Source organism: Amblyomma americanum, chromosome 3, assembly GCF_052857255.1.
Source record: "Amblyomma americanum isolate KBUSLIRL-KWMA chromosome 3, ASM5285725v1, whole genome shotgun sequence".
NCBI lineage: Eukaryota > Metazoa > Arthropoda > Arachnida > Ixodida > Ixodidae > Amblyomma > Amblyomma americanum.
The window spans coordinates 213,203,053-213,223,822 of record NC_135499.1 but is presented as its reverse complement, the minus strand read 5'-3'; the positions used below and the strand labels follow the sequence as shown (position 1 = coordinate 213,223,822).

Below are 20,770 nucleotides of genomic sequence, written 5' to 3'. Positions count from 1 at the left end.
TTCTCTCGTTTAATTTTTACTTTAATCAGGAAGGTGTAAAGGTTGTGTTAGTGTATAATGGCGCTTCCTGCGCCTACCTGACTTTTTTATTACTTTCCGTTCAGTTGCTTTTGTTGGTTCAGACCCTGGCAGCACATTTAGCGTCTGAAATTAGATTTATGAAGTCTTCCTTACCATCCGAACGGAAATTTTCCAGTGAGAGCAAAGCGAACATGTTTTCTTATGCTTGCGCAAATGATACCGATCGCTCATCCATGGCTCGCCGTTCGCTAAATTAATAAAGCAAGCAACCTGGAATATAGAATACCAAATCAACTTCAACCGGTCACTAGAAACAAAGGTTCAATAAAAAACCAGAGTTTGTATTTCAACGTAACATGAAAAAGGTAGGCTCAGAAATGAAAATATCTGCAAGTATTAAAAGATTCATGAAAACTAAATTCAAGCATGCAACGACATTTTAGTAAAAAAATCAGAGTAACTGGAAAGAACCACACGTGTTCGCAACATGTTGATTTATATCTTACATATATCACGTGTTTTTCTTGCTCTAAGCTACTTATACTAGTAACCAATGTAAAAGCCAACAGCAAAAATAAAAATAAAAATAACGCACTATGGAATAAAACTCAGCTGCTTGATAATCAACTCTTGCAACTACACAGTTTGCGAGCAGAGACTTCATATGAGTAATGAATGTGCTAAGGAAAGGGTTAAACAAACACCACAACAAAAGCAGCCACGACCATGCAGGGCAGCGTCTAGCTAGTTGCTGTCACTTCATTTCTACACTTCTGGACAGCTGAGGGATCTATGGCCAACACGGTATGAGTGTGAAAATGGTTTCCAGAGTATCTATTGCGCACACATGTCGCGAGCACACTTTTACACTTTATTTTTTTTGCAGGAAAATCATTGTAGTTTGGAACCAAGATGGCGGAAGTGCTAAGTCAGTGCATTAGAGGAAGGCGTAAGGAATGGCAGTCCAGTGACTATAGGAAAACAACTTAAGAAGCGGCAAACGGCACTGTCCATCGCGGTCCTTAAGCGACGCACTTGTGACTTGTTTAGCGACGCCTTTTTCGTGGCAAACGCGCCGCTTTGTGGGAAGGGTAGAACTGCGCTTAGAAAGTCAACGGTGGGGTCAATAAACTGTTAAGTACCCGGTGGAGGATATCACGTGCATAGGATGCGTATCCATCGTTGCCAATCTTCCCCTTGTGCTTCTGAGACGACGATGCTTGTCACAGTGGGAGCGACTTAACCTTATGATTTGTCTGCAGACGAACAGAGCGCGAGTTCAAATACCCTCAACATTTCGAATAGGTTTTTTTAATGCGAAAGCATACTGGTTCCATCATGAGAAATGCAGTCAGCATGAGTTTGTGTACTCGCAGGAGGTACAGATAATCCCGGCGATGAAAAGAAAAATAGGGTGACGTCATCAAGTGGCCATATGACGCACACAGCCAGCCGAGCACCGCCACTTTAGATAGTCCTATACATGTCATTCATCTATATATACTCGCCACTGGCTGACCTCCATGTGCCGCCAGTTTTCCCGACGTTCGTGCCAAAATTCTGACGCAACCGTTTGTCGTACAGCGTTCCAGGTGGTGTCATACGATTTCTCGTTGCATATTCCTTACATGTGCTAAGTCAAGTTGGCGACTAGCTTGCGACATGGATTAGAGCCGACGATATATGCAGCTTCAATTGGATACGTTCCCAGACTTTCGTATTAAACTTGCGATGCAACCGTTCGTTGTACAGCGTTCCGGGTGGTGCCATACGCGCGCTTGTGTGTGTGGGTGGTGTCATAATAAAAGAAAAACAGACTCATCGCCTAAAATAAACTAACTTCGCAAACCGCACCCAAACGTCAACGTCTTGCGTCCGCGACATGATTTCGCATTCCCACACGTAAGCAATCTTGAGAGTCTCTGCCGAATTTTTTTTCTTCTTCTTCCATGTTTCCTTGATTTTTGAATCAGCGATGAGACGCGTATGGACAAAAACTGAGAAGCCTCGTATTTGAAAGATCTTAAGCAATCCGCCCAATGGCTGGTTAGCTGACCTCGGCCCTTGTTCTCACGAAGCCCCATACTTTTATCGAAATTCACCAGATTGGGTAATAAAATCCCGTCACTAACGCACACAAGTCGAGGCATTCATCTGTAAATCTCCAACCCCCGTCTTTCCCGCAAAATAAAAGAAAAAACAAATTTATTCTCGAAACATACTTGTGTGTGCGTGCGTGCGTGTGTGTGCGTGCGTGCGCGCGCGCGTGTGTGCGTGTGTGTGTGTTCAAAATGCGCACCTAAGTACTCCCTAGCACTCCGTAATAAGAATATTTATGGATCACTACAGCAAACTTTAGAAGAAAAGAGGTCCTAATTTTCGTTCATTTATACATTCCTGAACGCCATTGCCGCGACAGATGTGAGAATTAAGCGCAGCTAACTTTATAAAAGAATCATAAATTTGTAATTTCCGCAATTTGAGGTCTGTCTTTTGTGCTTACAGCAGCACAACTCTCAACGTTCAAGAAACGAAGGGTTATATTAGGCGTGTTCTTCTCAAATATCCGTTTCGGGGGGAATATGCCGTCGTTACTAATGTGCCTAACGATATTACCTGTGCACAAAATTTGGAAACGTGTCCAAACGCCACACACGGGTCGACTAGAGCCATGTCTTCAGTGGTCAATAAAAGTTGAGTTCTCCTCTGTAATGATATCAGTTACGTTGGCTACATTAGGTAACAGAGGATAGGCTCCCGTAATCATACCGACGGCACAGAGTTATGTATGAAGAGGAAGACTTGTGAGCGGCCACATATCAAGCTCACCGTTGTGTACGCATGCACAATGAAAATTTCGGCAGACACACTTAAGATTGCTTAGGTGTGGCAATGCGAAAGTGTTGATGGCTCACTGTTCTTTGCACGAGCCCGCACACATAACCAGCCGCAATGAAATACGGTGACGAGATGGCACGCTCCACTGCCTGCGTCGTTTCCGATTGCGAGATCTATGACCCCCCCCACACACACACGTGCGCGTATGACACCACCCGGAACGCTGTACGACAAACGGTTGCACCGTAATTTGATACGAAAGTCTGGGAAGCCATACAATTGAAGCTGCATATGTCGTCGGTTCGAATCCTTGTCGCAAGCTAGCCTCCAACTTGACTAGCGCATATATGCAACGATAATTCGTGGGACATCACTCAAAATGCTGCACGAGAAACAGCTGCGCCACAATTTTGGTACGATTGTCGAGAAAACTGGAGCCACATGGAGGCCTGCCAATGGCGAGTATATATAGACAAACGATATGTATATGACTGTCTGAAGTGGCGGTGCTTGGCTTTCTGTGCGCGTCATACGACCGCTTGATGATGTCACTCTATTTTGTAGCGATAGCTACATTACGGTAGCATTGCGAGCCTTCAGCATGGCGGCGCCATGGCGGTGGCTGCGCCGCCACGCTGTCACGTGGTGCGGCACAGCTGCAGGCGGCGCGGCGCCGTGGCTGATTACGTGTTCGTCACCTGATTGGTCACGTGACCAGCCTTGTGGTGCGGAGCAGCTGCTGCCGGCGGCGCGGGGCGCCGGCGAAACCGAGCTGCCACAGAAGTGCGCATGCGCCGGGTGAAGTGGGACGAAGATGAATAAGGAACGCTCAGCGAAACGGTGCGGCGAAAGTCTGATTTCTGGGATTGCCATCGAAAGAGTCAAAGACGATCTGCTGGCAGTCCCGGTTTGCATGGTAAAGGGAACAAGTTAAAGGAACAACTTGCCGCTGATTGTTAACCTGGCACAGTACTGAAAAGTTCCAATGTTCCAATTGCTCATTGGCATCCACCTGAGTGCCGCCATACGGCTACAATATCCCGCTTTGGAATACCACAGTTCCCACTTAGAGTTGTTGATCATTTTGGTCTCACCCTGCTATGTGCTAGCCATCCTGGTTAGCTTAGTTGGTACTGCGACTTTCCCGGTTAGATGGTGTTCCAGGGTTTAATTACCGGACAACGACGAATTTTAATATGCATAGCTATCGTTTGTAACTTATGGCTGTGCTCAAGTTGGACGCTAGTGAGTAATTGCTCCCTAAATGAATATCGGGAAGTTGTACACACGTACCGTAAATAAGCAAAACGTTCATTGATGGTGAAATTGATTCCCGGTGTGCGCCATATGAATATCCGTAACTGTTTTTGCTGGCCGTGCAAAGCGTACAGGGCACAGCGTGTCCAAATGAACGGACGGGACTCTATTTACTATATATGACGCAGGGACCAATGGGGGAGCTTCTGGCAACTTCGCTGGCGTTAGTACAATTTCACAAGTGCGCGGCTACCGAGCGAGAAGTGAGTGTACGTCTGATGCACGAGCGCTAACCAACCATAATAGTCAGCAAAGGGACGTTCTGATCACAACAGCCACCGAGAATAGCGCCTGCCGAACAAGAACAGTGCTGTAATTAGTTTTTTAATATGTTAAGTTTTTACAAAATAACATGACACAGACAACGAGAAAGGACGAGTAACTAGTACGAATCACATCTATCAGCTGAAGTTTTCTTACACGCACATATTTTTTTAATTTGTTTTGTGTTAGGTAAGACTCATATCGCAGAAGCGCAAGCGCTTGTCGAAAATAAAGCTACTGTTGGTTGCGTTTCATCCTGTGGGCTCGTCACTTCTTTGTGTCCGCGTTTTGTTTTTCGTTAAACCTCGGCGCGTTGTGAAAATAGCAGTTAGCGTGAAACACCCGCTAGCTTTATTTGTAACTTTGTTGAACATAAATCACGTTTACCTCGCGTCGCCATGACAGTGGTGAACCTCGCTCATAGCCTCTCGATCCTAGTCAGTATAGTGCGTCAGTTGCCTAACTACAGTCAATAGCCTGACTGGGTGGTAAGTTTATATACGGCTGCCGGGGAAACCCGCCGCTCTGCGCTATCTCGACGGGCACAAAATGGCAAGCTCCGTACCGATCGATTTCAGCCTCGTAATTAGATGAGCTTCTTCCTCGTTGCTTCGGAAGAATAAGGAGACGTCAAAGGCTAAAAGCCTTCCGGAACGGAAGAGCTTGAGGAAGTGGTCTGAGGAGCAAGCAGGCAGCATGGAACTACCGGGAGGCGTAAAACGAGACAAGGTCAAGAAAGCGAGAATTTAAGAGAAAACAAAAAGGCGAGAACGCCGGCTTCACTGATCCTGAGCTGCCGAGTCAGCGGCGCCAAGAATTGCATTGCGGACGCCAGCCTAAGTGCCAGGTTCCAAACTTCACGCACTTGCGCCTGAAGTCCTCTCATCTTTGGCCCTTTCAGTCTTCGTTTTTTTTTTTATATTTTCTTAAGCGCGACTTGGATTGCTGCATGCGTTTCGCTTTCAATTTTTTAAAAACTTCCGCTTTATTTCCTGCTGCTCTCATTCCCTAACATCTCTTTCGAGTTTCGTCATTCATTCCGCACTTTATTTCCTCGCATGCATTTTTCCCCACGAACACCACACACAAAAAAAGTAGTTTTGGAAAGGAACATATATGCCCCTGTATATTAAATTACGGGTGCATTTTGCGCATGCGCGTTGATTACGCTTTCCCACTGCTTTCCTGTACGAGGAGATGTCTTGGCACCGAGGTTTGTCTCCCTGAAATTCGCGCACAGACCTGTCTGTTCTTCCAAGTCGCTGAACGCTTCACGCCCCTGTCTACTTGGAAAACAAGCGACGGCGGCCTGCGTTCACGAGTGTCAGCATTAATCTCGCTCTTTTAAAACACAGAGGCGCTCAACATCGTCCTCTTCGTCCAAAGTCGCGATGCTTATTAAACTTGACATTTGCCTGCTTCGCAGAATGCCTCCTCTCTCTGATACCGACGAAGCAGCAGAAGAAAAGTGCACGCTTTTGCCTTGTCCAACGTATGCGCGGTACATGAATTAGAGGAAGGGGACAGGGGACAGGAGGCAGAGGAGGGAGGGAGGGGAGTGATAGGTGTGGATAGGCTTAAGGGGTGCAATGTACAGATATGAACTGGGTGGCCATTAATGGTGCTTGTCATTTTTTATCATCGGAGGAAGCTCGCTTTCCATAGTGGGCTGTGATTTACATAATCACCTATTGGTGCGATGACAATTTCAGCGTGTAAGTCACAGCTCGGCGATGAGACGTGGCAGAACGGTACAAGAAAAAATAAAGGTATATATGAGAACATCTAACCGTTCCTTGTTGAAATAATTCCACTCCATGAGCGGAGTAACAAGAGCACTAAAGCCAAATCGGCTTCTTTACTAATTTTTTCCTCATAATTAGAGCAATGCGTTTTTTTATTTTCAGTTGAAATAGAAGGATGGAAAGTTTCCGCTGCATCGAGCTATGGACAGACCGTCATGAACTCTTTTATTGTGTGGACATTAAGGACTGCCCATTAAAGGAATCTTTGCACAGCTTTGTCACACTCAATGCAGATGCCAGTAAGACTGATTTTGGCATGACTTCATGACTTGTGAAAGTGGAACAGGTAATTTAAACTTTTTTCACACAATCGCGACAGAAATACGATGGCGCTGTCGCCCGTAGCGCCCTAGGCAAGAAACCCTGCTTTTGGTGTGGTGCGCTTTTTTCTGTGTTATGCTACACAGTTGTTGTATTTCGTCAAACAAGCCAGAAATAAACATTTAGAGAACTAAAGCGCGAAAAGCGCTCTTATGAACAAAAGAGAAGCGATTTGTTAGCAGCAAATTGTTGCGTGGAGGGACAAATGAAAGGCAGTGAAACAGACGGAAAACAGAAAAACCAAGAAAATTTAATTTGTTATCGCACAATCCCTGCCACAATAGCGCGCCTATGACGTCCTAGTTGTTACATACATTAACGAAGGTGGCCTTTCTGGAATAATTCATGTATTTCGACCCAGCCATGTTATCCTTCCTGCTCTTTACTACAAGGAAAGCTGTTGTAGCTTTGGTTTAGCCATATGGTCCTGCATGCTATCGTGGAATGCACAGCTTGAGTCATGAGGCCCTAATTAGCGAAATAATGTAATTTAATGTAATGAGTTTATTTTAAATTATTTTCATTAAATTCATCTCAATGGCCACCCCCTGCCGACCATGGCAGGTGGAAAAGTAGCCCATTTTGAGGCACTGCGTTTGGGTAGTTGCCCAAATTAGGATTTCTGGCGTTTTTCATGACCTGGATCAGAGGTTAACACCTATCTCGTCGTATACTGCAAAAAGCAGTGCTACTGAAACCGGCCAGAGTTATACCGTAACAATTATGCTAGTTAGGAATGTACACTGTCATTTATAATTATGCATTTGAAGAGCGATGGAGGCGGATGATTATGCTGTTGAGGTTAAAAAAGATAAAATTTTTAGAAGCTTGCACTAGTTAACAGTTCTGGTAAGGTTTGGAGCGAAAAGTTTTTGTTCGAGTAATTTCATGTTGCCCACGGGTCGCGGTTTCCATTAGACACCTTGTTAGCCTGTAATTAAACCGGCAAAAAACTAAACATATTCAACACATGACGGCGGAACACCTATTGCCAGAAGAGCCTTGGAAAGTCAGTAAGTGATGGAAATGTACTGCAGGATAGAATACAGCGAACCGCTAGAAGTTGAACGCATTTTCCTCTTGGCTTGATTCTATCTGAAGGTCGCTATCTGTCTCGCGCCATTACTTCTGTCAATTCCTCCACGCAGTGCAATTTCGCGTGATCAGCTACGCGGTTGTCGCATTACAAAGTATGCGCGCACCTTGTGTCTTGGTCATGTGTATTGGTTTGTGAATAGTCAGACTCCATGTGGTGGCTTTTAGTAACCAATATTTAACTAGCTGTGCGGCAGCCAAGCTGGCAGCTAACCGTGAACCATCCTCTCATAAGAAGAGTTTGTGAATTGCGTCTATGGCTGGTTGGCGTCAGTCTCTACCTTAACGTTAAACCACTTCAGCGAGAGAAGGAAAAATAATATTTTGATCGGAGTCTGTACATGTGACGCGCAGTAGAACACGAAAACATCCAGCACTGTCATGAAGAGAGCTTTCCGCGTGTTCTGGTGATTTTGTTTCACGCTGACAGAATTTGTGCGGAATATATCAACAGGCTCATTATCAGTATAGCCACTCTGTTCTGCGAAAGCTCCCTGAGCTCTCGCCCCAATTCTTTCCCTCAACAGAGAAAACAGGCCGGGGGGGGGGGGGGGCAGAAGAAATCGGATTAATTATGACTTCGATAGCGCTACCATTTGAATCACAGAAAGTTCTTCACAGATTCATCGTAGTGCAATGCCGCAGAGTGATGTTTAACCGGTAATGCATGGTTGGCTATTTCTTCCCGCGTATTTTGCGAGAATTCACGCTGCTAACAAGAGAGGGTTTTCTTTTTTTTTTTCTCACCAATCCGGAAACTATTGCGCTCTGTGACCGACAAGCGCAGTTCTTTCTAAGTAGAAGAGCTTGTATGACATTAGCAGAAAAGATAAAATGAAAATTCCGAGAACTTGCGAATGGAATGAACTTCCAAATATCAGAAGAGACAGAAATATAAAGAGCAAGAAGAAGAACGTAATGCGCAGTGTTGGACGCAGTGAACTGTGGTTTCAAGAAGAATTCTACGCAATTCAATCAAAAGTACAATGCTCCATTTCTATTAACCTGCTTTTAAGTTCTTGTCAAACAGGCTCCTGCAGAATGTTGTTTCGTTGCTTTTCAATTAATTTTGTTCTTCTTCGACTCCCGTAATCGGCTCTTGTATTCTCGTCCCTTGGAATTCATCCAAAACCTTCAAAGAGGATTAAGTAGGATGAATAAAAACTAAAACGAAAAAACAAACGGGAAGGATAGAGTATGAGAGCTTATGCCTAAGAACATGATGGGGAATAAGCCGTGGAGAAACGAAATTTGGCGTCTTTGTTATGTTTTTTTTTTCCTTCACGCAGAATCGGTTTTCACAGCACCGGCCTATAAGCTGATTTTTCACTCCGCTGCGCGGAAGACGGAGAAATAACCCGTGTCGTTCGAAGCCCATGTCCTGATGTTCAATTTCTTTCGACTCCTTGAAAAAACATTTCGCAGCCTGTCACAATCACGCTCCAAGTTTTTTTCTCTCGCATGCGGACGTTGAACCGGCGCACATTTCCTGCCATTTCTAGCTCACGTTTCTCGCAGAAGCCTGAAAGGGCAAATCTTAGCCGCTCTAGTTTCAAAATCACCTGGACTTTTCCTCATTTTTGTTTATAACAACTACAGGTTATTCCTCGCGGAGTAATGACAGCTTTTATGTAAAGAATTTCCGGCGTAACCTTACTCAGGATAAACTTCACGATAAACTGGTGAAGCGCAAAGCACAGATCCCAAACATCGCGTCAAAAAATGTTTTCTCGCTTGCCGTCAAGAACTAAGCTCACGCATCCTAAAAATAAAAGAAAAATGCTAATCGTGTCAAGAAACGAAGCTAGGAGAAGCGAAAAGACTACATTTATAATCAGTGCGCACCAAGTTTGCGTTATTGTGACTACCGTATAAGCCTATATAAGCTTAGAATCGTCGAAATCCATCCTGCATCTTCGTTTTGGCCCTGTTATCTCGCCATCTGTACAACCAAACTGCACCATAACCAGCGCAGCCATCGGCTGCTCGTAAAAACGATCAGTCTTCCCCGCACTGTTTTTTTGCAAGCAACGCAACTGAGCTTTCTTTTAGCGCCACCAGGTGTCCCTCCCTGCATTTCTTTGTTTTCCTTCTGCATCTCTGCGGTCAACATATTGTTTCCGCCTGAATCCAGTTACGAGCTACAAGTAATTTTATTTTTCTTAAAGGTTTTTTTAAATGGCTTCCTACGGTTCTTGCCGAGACTCAGAAGGTCTTCTTCCGGTGAACGTTTTTGTCTCAAAAGTGAAAGCTCCAGTTTCCAGTCGATCAAAGAAATAAATCTAAACCTTCGCTGGGTAGACAGGGATCGGCAAAAAAAAAAAGCGTTTACTAACCGGTTCATGTTCCCGTCGAGCTTGTGAGCTCTCGTTCATTGTTTCACTTATTTTTAGTTTATGTGCGTGGGCAGCCTAGTCCTTTCCTTCCGGGGTAGCTTGCTGGGGCAGGTACACCACGCCAAGTTCGCATTAGAAACTGGTACCACCTCTGTGTACAGCGGTACACTTCTTTGCACTCGTATTGCCACGGAATCCGTTGATTTTAATGATTGTAATGACGTACTTAGCGCTATGTTTTATTTCAGATTTGCTTTATTTTTAGTATATTTCTTGCTTGTCAGAATTAGGTCTAATGAGGTCTTTTATCACTGGTCATCCTTATGCCACCAAAACTCGAGGACTCTGTAGTTTTATTATGATTTTCGCAGCAATGAGATCAGCCCCAAAATGTCAGAAGAACAGGGGAGCCCCGCAAAAAAAAAATATCGACCTAAACCACAGCAATGTAACGTTTATTCCCGTAAACACGTTTCAGTATTTACCCGTGCCTATGCCTGCACCGCCTTGCTTCAAGACAATGGTGTCATGAGACGTTTTGCTCATCATTTCATCAATTTCACGTTCCTTGACGAGTTCATGAAACAAAAACGCGAACCGCTAGCTTTGCTTAGCCAATGCAAATAGCCTTGAAGCATGAGATAGAAATGCTCGATTACAGCTAGTCTTTTATTACAGAAGTCCTTGCCATTTGAGGGTTGCCCTTTGCGGGTGACGCTCGACTGTGCATTCTTGCTAGTTTTTGTGGAGGCCCCTTCAGGCGCCACCCTATTTTCAAATACCGCGAGGCAATCACAATTTTATCTCACGTCAAACGAATAAAGTGCCTGACGAAACTGAAGCGCTTGAAAGACACGGACAGATACGAAGTTGACAGCCACCCGAACAGCCACCTCGAATAAAGTACCATGATAAACTGAAGCCATAACTTCGACACAAAGTCCAGTAGAAAAAAAAAGAAAGCATGCTGCAAGCGACGCACATGATCGAAAGTGTATATATAGATAGGGAGCCAAAGCTTTACGCGCCTCTCATTTTTGCTTCCAGGGGTCGTTTTCTATCAATGTCCTACAGCGACTCGCAGACTATGACAGCAGAGACAGCGTGGCGCCCGGAAGCGAGACAGCTGTAAGTGACGGCATGTAGGAACAGCCTCGCTTAGAACGGTTGATCCTGACCTGAGGTTATTCCAAAAAAGGCGCCTTTGAGGCAGCTGAACTTCAAAGCAATTGCTTGCTACAAGAAGAGATGGGCGGATCCAACTGCAGGAAGTGATGAGATGGTTCACCAAGAGCTTTCCCCTGCGGCGCAGCGGAAAAAAGAAAACAAGCTGTGTCTGATTATTTTTCTGCGTGCTTTATTAGCAGCAATACCTCGCCAAGCAGTGGCGAAGCATTAGTTTATTTTTATTTTTCTCGGTCTGTGTTGCTTTTTGCGATCGTCCTTTCGATCGCGTGCTGCAGGACAACACACTTCCGTCTTCAGAAGCTGTTATTTTTTATTCTTTTGCAGCGGGAAAAGACGCCGTTTGCGAATGAAAAAGAGAAAATTCGTTTTAAAATCACAACAGTAGTGGCACGAAATAAGGAAACGTTGAGTCGGCGGCGGAGAACAAATTGCGCAGCTAATCCCTTGCGACACTTCTCCAAATCTCTCGCTAATCCTTTTTAATGTCCCCACTTTAGGAGTCTAACTCAGAGTGTGAGTTCGGAGTGAGTTTGTCGTCTCATTCCCTCTTGCAGCCCTTCCCTACTCTCATTCCCTCTTTCACTCTCTCCCCTCTTCCTTGTTCACATATTTGCTTCTTTCTTTTCTGGGATTGACTGTGTTTATCTCACTCTTTCCGAGCCCCCAGCATTTCATTCCTCGGAGACTCGAACTTTTCCTCTTGTTTCCTGATAACATGAAAACTGTGTCCATTTTTCTTGTTAATCTTGCTGTTTCTTTACGCGCATTACAGGCCGAAGCTTCCCTGACTAGTCGTTTTCATGACATCACGCGCAGCGCGATTATGGTGTCTAACGTTCAGTGGCACGCATTCAATGACGTCCACGAAAATAAAGCCAGCCGGCCATCGGTCGTACGCTTCTCACAGTGTACAGCACTCGAGGAGTGCCCGTCAGACAACAAAAAGTGAAATTGTAGAGGTCCATAGTCCGCTCGCAATGTTATCATGTTGACGACGCTTGTAGGCGAATATTGTTTAACTTATAGTCAATAGCTGTATCTATAACATAGCACATGCATCGTGACGTCGCTTTCATTACAGATCAGTGCACTACTCGAGCGCTCTACACAATCGTGACGCAAACTCTACATCACTAATTCCTAGCACCGGCATTCGCCTTCTTTCTTGCAATTTCTCTTTCGATGCTCTCGCTCAAATTCTTTTTATGTTCGCTTTATTTTCCTATTTTATACCGTTTTTTTTTTCTGTGCAGTTTCAAGAACACGGCAGCTCGTTCCTGGTGCTACATCACTCGTGCTGTTGATTACGTAACGTAGAGGTTAGTTGTTCAGAACGCGCTGCATGTCAGTTTTTCTCGTCGTTGCGACCTTTAACAGATACTGCCGTTAATGACAGATTTCCTGGTTCTGCAGCGTCGGTTTTGCCGTTGTCAGCGTAGCACAGCGTCTCGCTGATTGGTCAGCACGCAATATTCTCACGCGTGGCATCACTGCAACGCGCCTGCGCTGACTGGTGAGCTCGTAGTGACGTCACCAGTCACGTCCATGAAACTAGCCACACTGAGTGGTTCGAAATCAGTAAAGTAAAAAATGACAGCACAGTGATGTCACGCGCACTTTCTCAGAGGAGAAGACAATGAATATTGAATAAACAATATTATATATTCGGCACCGCTAACACCTGTTTCTGAATCTCGCGCTACATAGTGGTAACCGTCGTAGGAGTTTTTTTCTTCACCTGAATAGTACTTAAAAAAAGGAAGTGAGTCAAAAATAACGGCTTTGATCTTATAGGTCTTGAGATGAAGTCAGTTAGTACGACTGTCATCACTTTGAGGCCTGTAACGTACAAGTAAGAGAAATGTGTACAGTAACTGTCACTTTACGATCAAGAAACAAATTTATTTTTAGTCCCGCATCGATCTAATTTTAAAAGGCATTGAAAGGATCATAATTCAGTAGTAGACATTTATTCAGGGTTTAGAAAACGAGAAGAAAGCACGCTGTGAACACCTACATAGGAAACAGTTTTTGAACGCATGCGATTGAAGCGCTCCGTCTCATATTTGCCTACCTGTGCAATCCCGCTTCACACGTTTAGTTTTGTCTTTTTTCTTTTTTTGTCATTCTCTCTTTAATGGCTACAAGGAAGTAAAAGCTGACGGACGAAAGGTGCTTTCTGCAGAGGACTGGGTTGGGGGCAAATCAGCGTTATGACAAACAAAAAAAAGTGCATAATGAACTGTCTCACTGGAACCTAAAGCACAGTAAAACACTGAGTCAGAGCTCCCATCTCAGAACTATCCAACATTATGGACACTGCTAGCCTGATTGTGCTCGGATCGCAGATGCAGAGAAATGCCGGACTCGGCGTAATATTTATTCTCTTCACCCGTCCAGCAAGTGTGAGTGAGTGAGCGTAAGTGAGTGCAAGCACCCTCACACTCTCTTCACTTCGTGACCCGTGCTGCCAGGTCAAGCTGAAGTTTCGTGCTCGCGCCGTTGTTTCGCCGGCCCCGTCACGACGTTATTTGCATTAATCGACCGGCAGGAGACAAACTTTCTTATCGCTGGCCGCACTGGCGATGTTACGACCTACAACGCGCATATACAAGCGCGATCGACCACTCTTTGCTGGAGGACCGAATTTCCTGCTCTGTTTTCGCTTCATTTTGCCTCCCGCTTTGCATAAATGCGCCCTTGTCGTGCACCATCCAGGAACTTGGTATCACGCGCATTTTTCTCTCCGCAAGGCCTTGTCCAAGGGCAGCTGCATTTAATCGACAGCGCCCGCATATGCTCCTGATGTGACAGCTGCCTTGTAGTGAAGTTTTGAGCAAGAAAAGCCCAGCCGAGCCCGAGCATGGGTTAGGATAATTAATTTGCAATGCATGCGTAACAGCAGTCAACTAGGCAGCTACCAACTACCCGAAAGATGGCGTGTTTTCTTTTTTTTTGTAAACAAAGCTTCTCTCTTTTAGAGAAAGACAGAATCAAAATACAGGTTTAAAAAAGCCGTTAAAATATGAGGAAAGGGGACGAATAATCAATTCTGTCTGCTATAGGAGCAGTGTAATCTTTAACATGTTCAGGAACAGCACGACCAGGAGGCCCGGATTTCACGTAATATCACTTTTTTTAATTGTATATTATAATTTGCTCCTCAAGGCCCTAGAAATTCCATGTTCGGCGCCTACTAAGGGTGCACGTAAATTGGAGAGAGTACTGAAGAGACTGCAGTAGTGAAGCTGCCTTGAGGACTTACGAAGTGCTTATCATCGTCGCTCAGAAGTAATAAATGTTGGTTTAAAGAAACGGTGCTTAAAATTGTCTACTGTGGCAGCATTATCTCGTGGAACAGATATCTATTTTTCTCACCTCGCGTAGTAAACAACAAAGAAAAACGCAGACTAGGAAAACGAAGAGAAAATTAATGACGGAATGTCAGTGCTGAGTTACGACTAATTTATACATATTGACGCGGCAGCTAAGTGTATCGTGTACACTACAGATAAAACCTAAGAAAGCACACGGCACAAACATATAAAACCACCGCCTCAAACCCCTGACCTCGCATATGCATGCGTTTAGGAACTCAAGATTTTTAGCCGGCAACAGTATTGCACGTTTGGTTGCTCAGTCGTAAGTATTTAATGCGTTAATTACGGCTATATTTATTTTGGTCTCTATATACTTGCATTACATATGATGTATGAGGCCGCCGCGGTGGCTCAGTGGTTATGGCGCTCGGCTGTTAGCCCGAAAGACGCGGGTTTGATCCCGGAATTTCGATAGAGGCGAAATTCTAGAGGCCCGTGTGCTGTGCGATGTCAGTCCACGATAAGGAACTCCAGGTGGTAAAAATTTCCGGAGCCCTTCACCATGGCGTCTCTAATAGCCTGAGTCGCTTTGGAACGTTAAACCCCCATAAACCATAAACCAACCATATGATGTATCTATATTGCTAGCCACCGCGGTGGCCGAGTGGTTATGGCGCTCGGCTGCCGGCCCGAAAGACGCGGGTTTGATCCCGGCCGTGGTGGTCGAATTACGATGGAGGCGGAATTCTAGAGGCCCGTGTGCTGTGCGATGTCAGTGCACGTTAAAGAACCCCAGGTGGTCGAAATTCCCGGAGCCCTTCACTACGGCGTCTCTCATAGCCTGAGTCGCTTTGGGACGTTAAACCCCTATAAACCATAAACCAACCATGTGATGCATGTATATCGCTGTTCAGAAAGTAATGTGTCAGCATGCTGCCCCAAGCTCCCCCCCCCCTTTTTTTTTGTCGTTTCCTTTTGTTCTCCCAAGTACACCCTTCGAGCTGTTCCCTGTAACCATAGTTTGCTAACTTACTCATAACTGCGCATTTATAGGAGTCGCTGAAAAACAGAACTGACTAACCCTGTCACTAACTGCCTGGCGCAAACGAATTGTGTACGTGTGTCGCAACGTCATCCAAATGCTTGGCGTAGAAACCATGGCCATGACCGTTTATGAAGAAAAGAGGCAGAAAATGATGAGAAAAAAAAAGTCGAACGCAATTCCCGCGAGCTATATTTTTGTGCTCATTTGAGCTCGAACCCAACAGCAGCGGCGATGGTTAGAAAGACATGCGGCGTTTATGAAGTTGCTACTTCCTCGCCACCGTCCCTTGTTCTCCATTCGGTTTGTCCGCACCGAAGGGGACGCGCAATATTGGAATCTCAATCGGTATTTCTCATTGCCCGCGCGTGTTCGCATTTTCTTCGCTAGCAAGTTTTGGCAGTGCGCGCTTCAGCAAAATTGCTTATTGATCGAGACTCAGATCGCGCCCTCTTCCACCCCCCTCTTCTTTCCTCCTCTGCCATGACTTGTGGAATCGGCGACGACATAATAATGTATACGCGTAGAGCAACGTCGTCCGGAGCGCGGGCCAATCGTGTGAATTATGACCTGACATAACCATCGGTCTGGTACTAGTGCACTTCCCTCTCTAATGGTTCCCTCGCTCGTGACGATATTCGATTCCTGGTTTCTGTCTTTGTGGCCTTGGGTATTTCGATTCCTGGGGCAGGCAGGCTTAGGTCTCCCTCTCTCTCTGTCCGTCTCGTCGTTTTTTTTATTGATTTGGTTGTTTTGCGGCGCAGTCTGTCGTCGGCACTGACAACAGAAGACACTCGGGCGCTCACCAGGAAAAGAAAAAAAAAACAGACGCCTTTTCGGCACGTGTCTCGTGCGCCATAAGCGACCGTAAACGAAACAGGCTTGGCTCTGTTGACATGGTTCGAGCTCGATGCTCGCGTGAGATCACACAATGAGGTCCCCCCCCTCCCCCGCACACACACACACACTCCACCTCCCCCCTCTGTCTTCCCACAGCAGCACGAAGCGGCCTTGAGAGGTCAATAATTACGGTATGCGTCTGAAAGCTACTGGGAGCATTTTATTGCCAGTACATCAGTCCGTGAGTGGCTGTATTTTTACACCGCGGAAAAGCTGATATGGGGCGTTGAGAGGCTGCCCTGAAAAAAGAAATAAAACCCTAATGCGTATGTGGAGGGGGAAGGCAGAAGTTGGGGGGGGGGGAAGAAGGGGGCGAATTCAAGCAAACAAGCCTTGTGTAAAGATATTGCTGGAAGCTAGTTGTTGACTCGGCAGTAAAGTAAAATAAAATCTCATATGTTTTAAGCTTCCTACAGAAGTGCGTAGTCAGCTCTTTCTGGCGCTTCGCACCGCGGGGCGATTCTCCGCTACTTCTCACATGCGACTCTCCTGCTGCCATTTGTTCGTTTCGACAACGTTATGTCCATTTGCTATTCGACTGCGCCGCATACGTAGTCCTAAGCAAAACTGAGCGCTATGCTCAGGCGTAGTAGCGACACGTCTGCGCCGTTCCAATGAATTGCTGAGTAGGGTGTAGCAGTGTGCGAATTCTGCAGTCGCGGAACGCTCCGCACGCTCGAGGTCAATGGGGGGATATGCGGAGCACGCACAAGCCACAGCCCAGTGTAAACAAAGGGGCTCGCAACCGCCTCGCTTGTGCAGCAGTACTCGCGTAGCATGCGCCCCCGGTCGGAAGTCCTCGGAAACATTTTCTCACGCGCACCGCCCCTGGGGACCACAACAGCGAAACGGCTGGAAGTCCCGCGAGGTGCCGCTTCAACTGCTCTGATTCACCACAAACCCGAGTGTAGAGCTCCATGTCTTTGGCGGCGTGGCCAGCTGTTTACAGAGAGGCGCTACATCTAGCGTATTGATGCGTTGTTTGCTTTACGTCACACTTCTTGCATGCGTATTGGACGAGGATCTGAGATTGTTAACAGGCATGGCAGCCGTTTTGAAACTGTCGTTCCCGAGATAACTCTCTCTCGTTTTAATGTCACCCTATCGCCTTGAGGCGTCGGAGTCACATTTGTGGAAGCTGCCTGTACACCAATAAGTGTACATTTGTAGGGCACTATGTCCTTGAAAACATGCTTAAGTTTGCGAAATCTTGCGAGGAACCACCTCAAAACAGGCATGCCACAAAAGAAATCTTAAGATGGTCGTCACGTTTTTGTCGGTTGCTCCGTATGGCTCCGGTGAGTGTGGGTTATCGCTTGCTTGTTTTTCGAGCACGTCCACTTTAGGAGGCCTAAAATGCGGTGATTTGTTCGCGTATCAATTTTTTATTTTATGACAGGAATGAGCCAAAAGAAGCGTCATTGAGACCGCGTGAACAGTGCTTAGTCACTATGTGGACACTTCAGGATCCGAATGAAATTGCATTATTAATCACTTTATGAGGGCGGGAATTATTTCTTTGCTATGCTTCTAAAAAAGATTTCAAAATGTCAAATTTTTTCACAAACTGGATAATAATTTACGCCTGAAGGATACTCGAATTTAGGGTCGGCGGACGAGAATGTGAAAGCGACGCCGCCTCTTTCTTGTCACCAAGATGCTCCATCTGTTTATGAAGGCATCCAGATTAATGTTAGTGCTTGTTTTTTTTTTCGTAGCAAATTTCACGGTAGTTTAATCGAAACCTCACTGGTATCGCCTTCCACTCAACTGATTGCAGGGATCGGCGGCCAACATTTCCGATCGTGAAACTCGCTCCACTGGCGCGAAAGGAGAAAGCTTATTGCTGGGCAACGCGAGGACAGCGGATCGCCATTTAATCACTGCTGCCTCATAGAGCGCCCGGATATAAGGTTACCGCGAGGGCTATGAGGAGTAGAAGCAAGCCCAGGGGACTAGCTTCGCTATTGGTCGCTTCCTTCCGTAGCCCCGCCGTTGTGTGGGAAAGACGAGGCGAGAATGGGCAGGGGTCTTTGGCAGTGAGTGCCGGCGTGCGGGGAATGCGACTGGTCCCTGATACGGGGTTTCCCCTCACGACTGCCGCGGGTTTCCCCACCGGCTCCTCCCGACGCATTCCCAGAACGGGAGCTGAGAGACAAAAGAGCAAACGAGGTGCACGGCTGACTGACTGACTGACTGACTCGGTGACCCAGTTTCGCGCGTTGAGATTAGCCGAAGCGGTGGCGGCGTCCCCGATTCCCCAGCGGGGATTCGCTTTTATCGTGTCTCGGGCGCCGAGCAGTAATGGCTTCTGTTTCCAACTGGGCGCCGAAGGATTTGTCCGCCGGAACTGTCGCTTGTTATCGTTTGCACCCTGCACTTCCTTGTTTCCTTTTCTGTCGCTTTTTTTTTCTCATACAAAATGTGCTTTTTGGAAAGGGGAAAAGAGGGGAAGTGAGAAGGAGGAAGGAAAGTTCTTTCTTTTGATGTGCGTGTCCCTCTTGGCACGCCAGTGCGAGCTCAGGTTCCCATTTCCTCGGTTTCCGTGCTTCATGGCCTCATTTGGCGTGTTCGTATACATTCAGGAAGCGAATAAACCGGATTCATTAATTTCCGTCCTCTAAATTTCGCATTAATTCGTTCTGAGAGGTGAACTTGCTCTGCGCGTACTCTTCTGTCGTTTCTGTTTTCCTGCAGGAGCACGGACGGCGCCGGTCAATTTCCGGACTCCTTACTTTGTTTTTGCTGTTGTGAAGGCACGTACATTCCCATAACGGGTGTTAGTAAAAGGGGTTCTTTTTTCCCATTTTGTTTTGAGAGGGAATGTTTGAAGCAAGCTGCTTTTATTTCCGCAATATGTGCCTATACCTTCATGTGAAGCTAACATGACTTGCCTTTTGAATTTTCCCCTACCCTAACACTGCTAATAAAAGAAAACATATTTTGAGCAAAATGACATTTGTCCTGTTACCTACCTGTCGTCTTGGACAGAACGAGGCGCAATTGGAGGTAATGTATTGGCGCTGAGAAAATGTTTCTCAGCGCAGCTGCCAGCGATGTCGACGTTCTGCGCGCGCTGCCAGCTTGGGCTTTGTCATGAGTTTTCTTGAAGGCATTGGGGGACGGGGGGGGGGGGGGGGGGTTGTACTAACATACGCTACCACGTAACAGCATTCCTACCGCCAAATGAAGAAGTCGGAACAGAAACGAGCCAAAACGGATTGCCGAGCCCTTCTTTATTTTAAGCCGACAATGTGGTTCATTTTTGTTTTCTTTCTAACATTGGCCGTGCTTTTTTTCTAACAACGCATTGGGAAATTTTAATTATGCTGTTTAATAGTAACTGTTTGTAGTTATCACTGCAATAAATTATGTCCACTCTCCTACAAAAATCTAAAATTTAATTTAAAAAGTATTTTGCGAGCTTTTTCGCCCTGCGGTTCTGATCAATCTTACAATAGCGAATCCGCTGCTTCTTGCAGATGACTACATCTCATGGAATACCAGGTGGCGACAAGTTTCCCGCCAGAGCCAATGGACGCATAGTGTTTCAGGTTCACGGCACCGTTAACTTCTTTCTTGAATTCATAGCATAGCCGAATGTCTACACTTAAGGATGCAGGCCGGTTCTTTGAAACTCTAGGTGAAGTAGCAAGAAGTGTGAGACTACGAAGCTTCGTAAATTTCCATAGACAAGCACTCTATTATTCCTGGCGAGTTCGAAGTGAAGAGCATAGGAAAACACCCATCTATCACATTGCTCTCGTCAGACATCTATCCCATAATCCTCCTGGCGGTCGTCGTGGCCAGCTTAACAATGGCAGCATTTTATTTTTGAATTTTTTTCTTCATAGAGGAGAAACAGCATTTCTTAAATTAATCGAGTCGAAAAATGGAGACCTCTGGTTCTGATGTGAAATCTCCAATTTTAACAAGGTTTTAACAAGGGCCGGTTTGATTGTTTATGAAGAGTCATACATGAACTTTACGACTACACAAACTGACGTCAGTTTTGTTCACATGCTTTTGAAGAAAAGTCCTGATGTATATTTTTTGTCGACAGAGAAGCTCACAACCTGCTTTTCAACGAAACGCAGTCGTGATACAAGTGACCATGACAAGAAAGTAATGCAACGGAATCAATTTGAACCAAGTAGCTGTTTAACGGTTATCACGTCAAAAAGAGAAAAGAAAGACAATTATAGCCTCAAGACCTGCAAGTAATCACGATTAAGTTGACCATTCTCACTGGAACTGTAGCAGCAACTCTGGCTGGCAGCTAGTGATCCGCACACTTAGCATGCTGGTGTATGAGGGCAGTGA

At 45.8% G+C, this 20,770-nt stretch overlaps 1 protein-coding gene across 7 annotated transcripts in view; it reads right to left on the bottom strand.

The window, feature by feature from the left end:
* Positions 1-20,770, bottom strand: part of LOC144126021 (sodium/potassium/calcium exchanger Nckx30C-like) — a 200,159-nt gene that overhangs the window by 40,538 nt on the left and 138,851 nt on the right. The gene's annotated exons all lie outside the window — the stretch shown is intronic.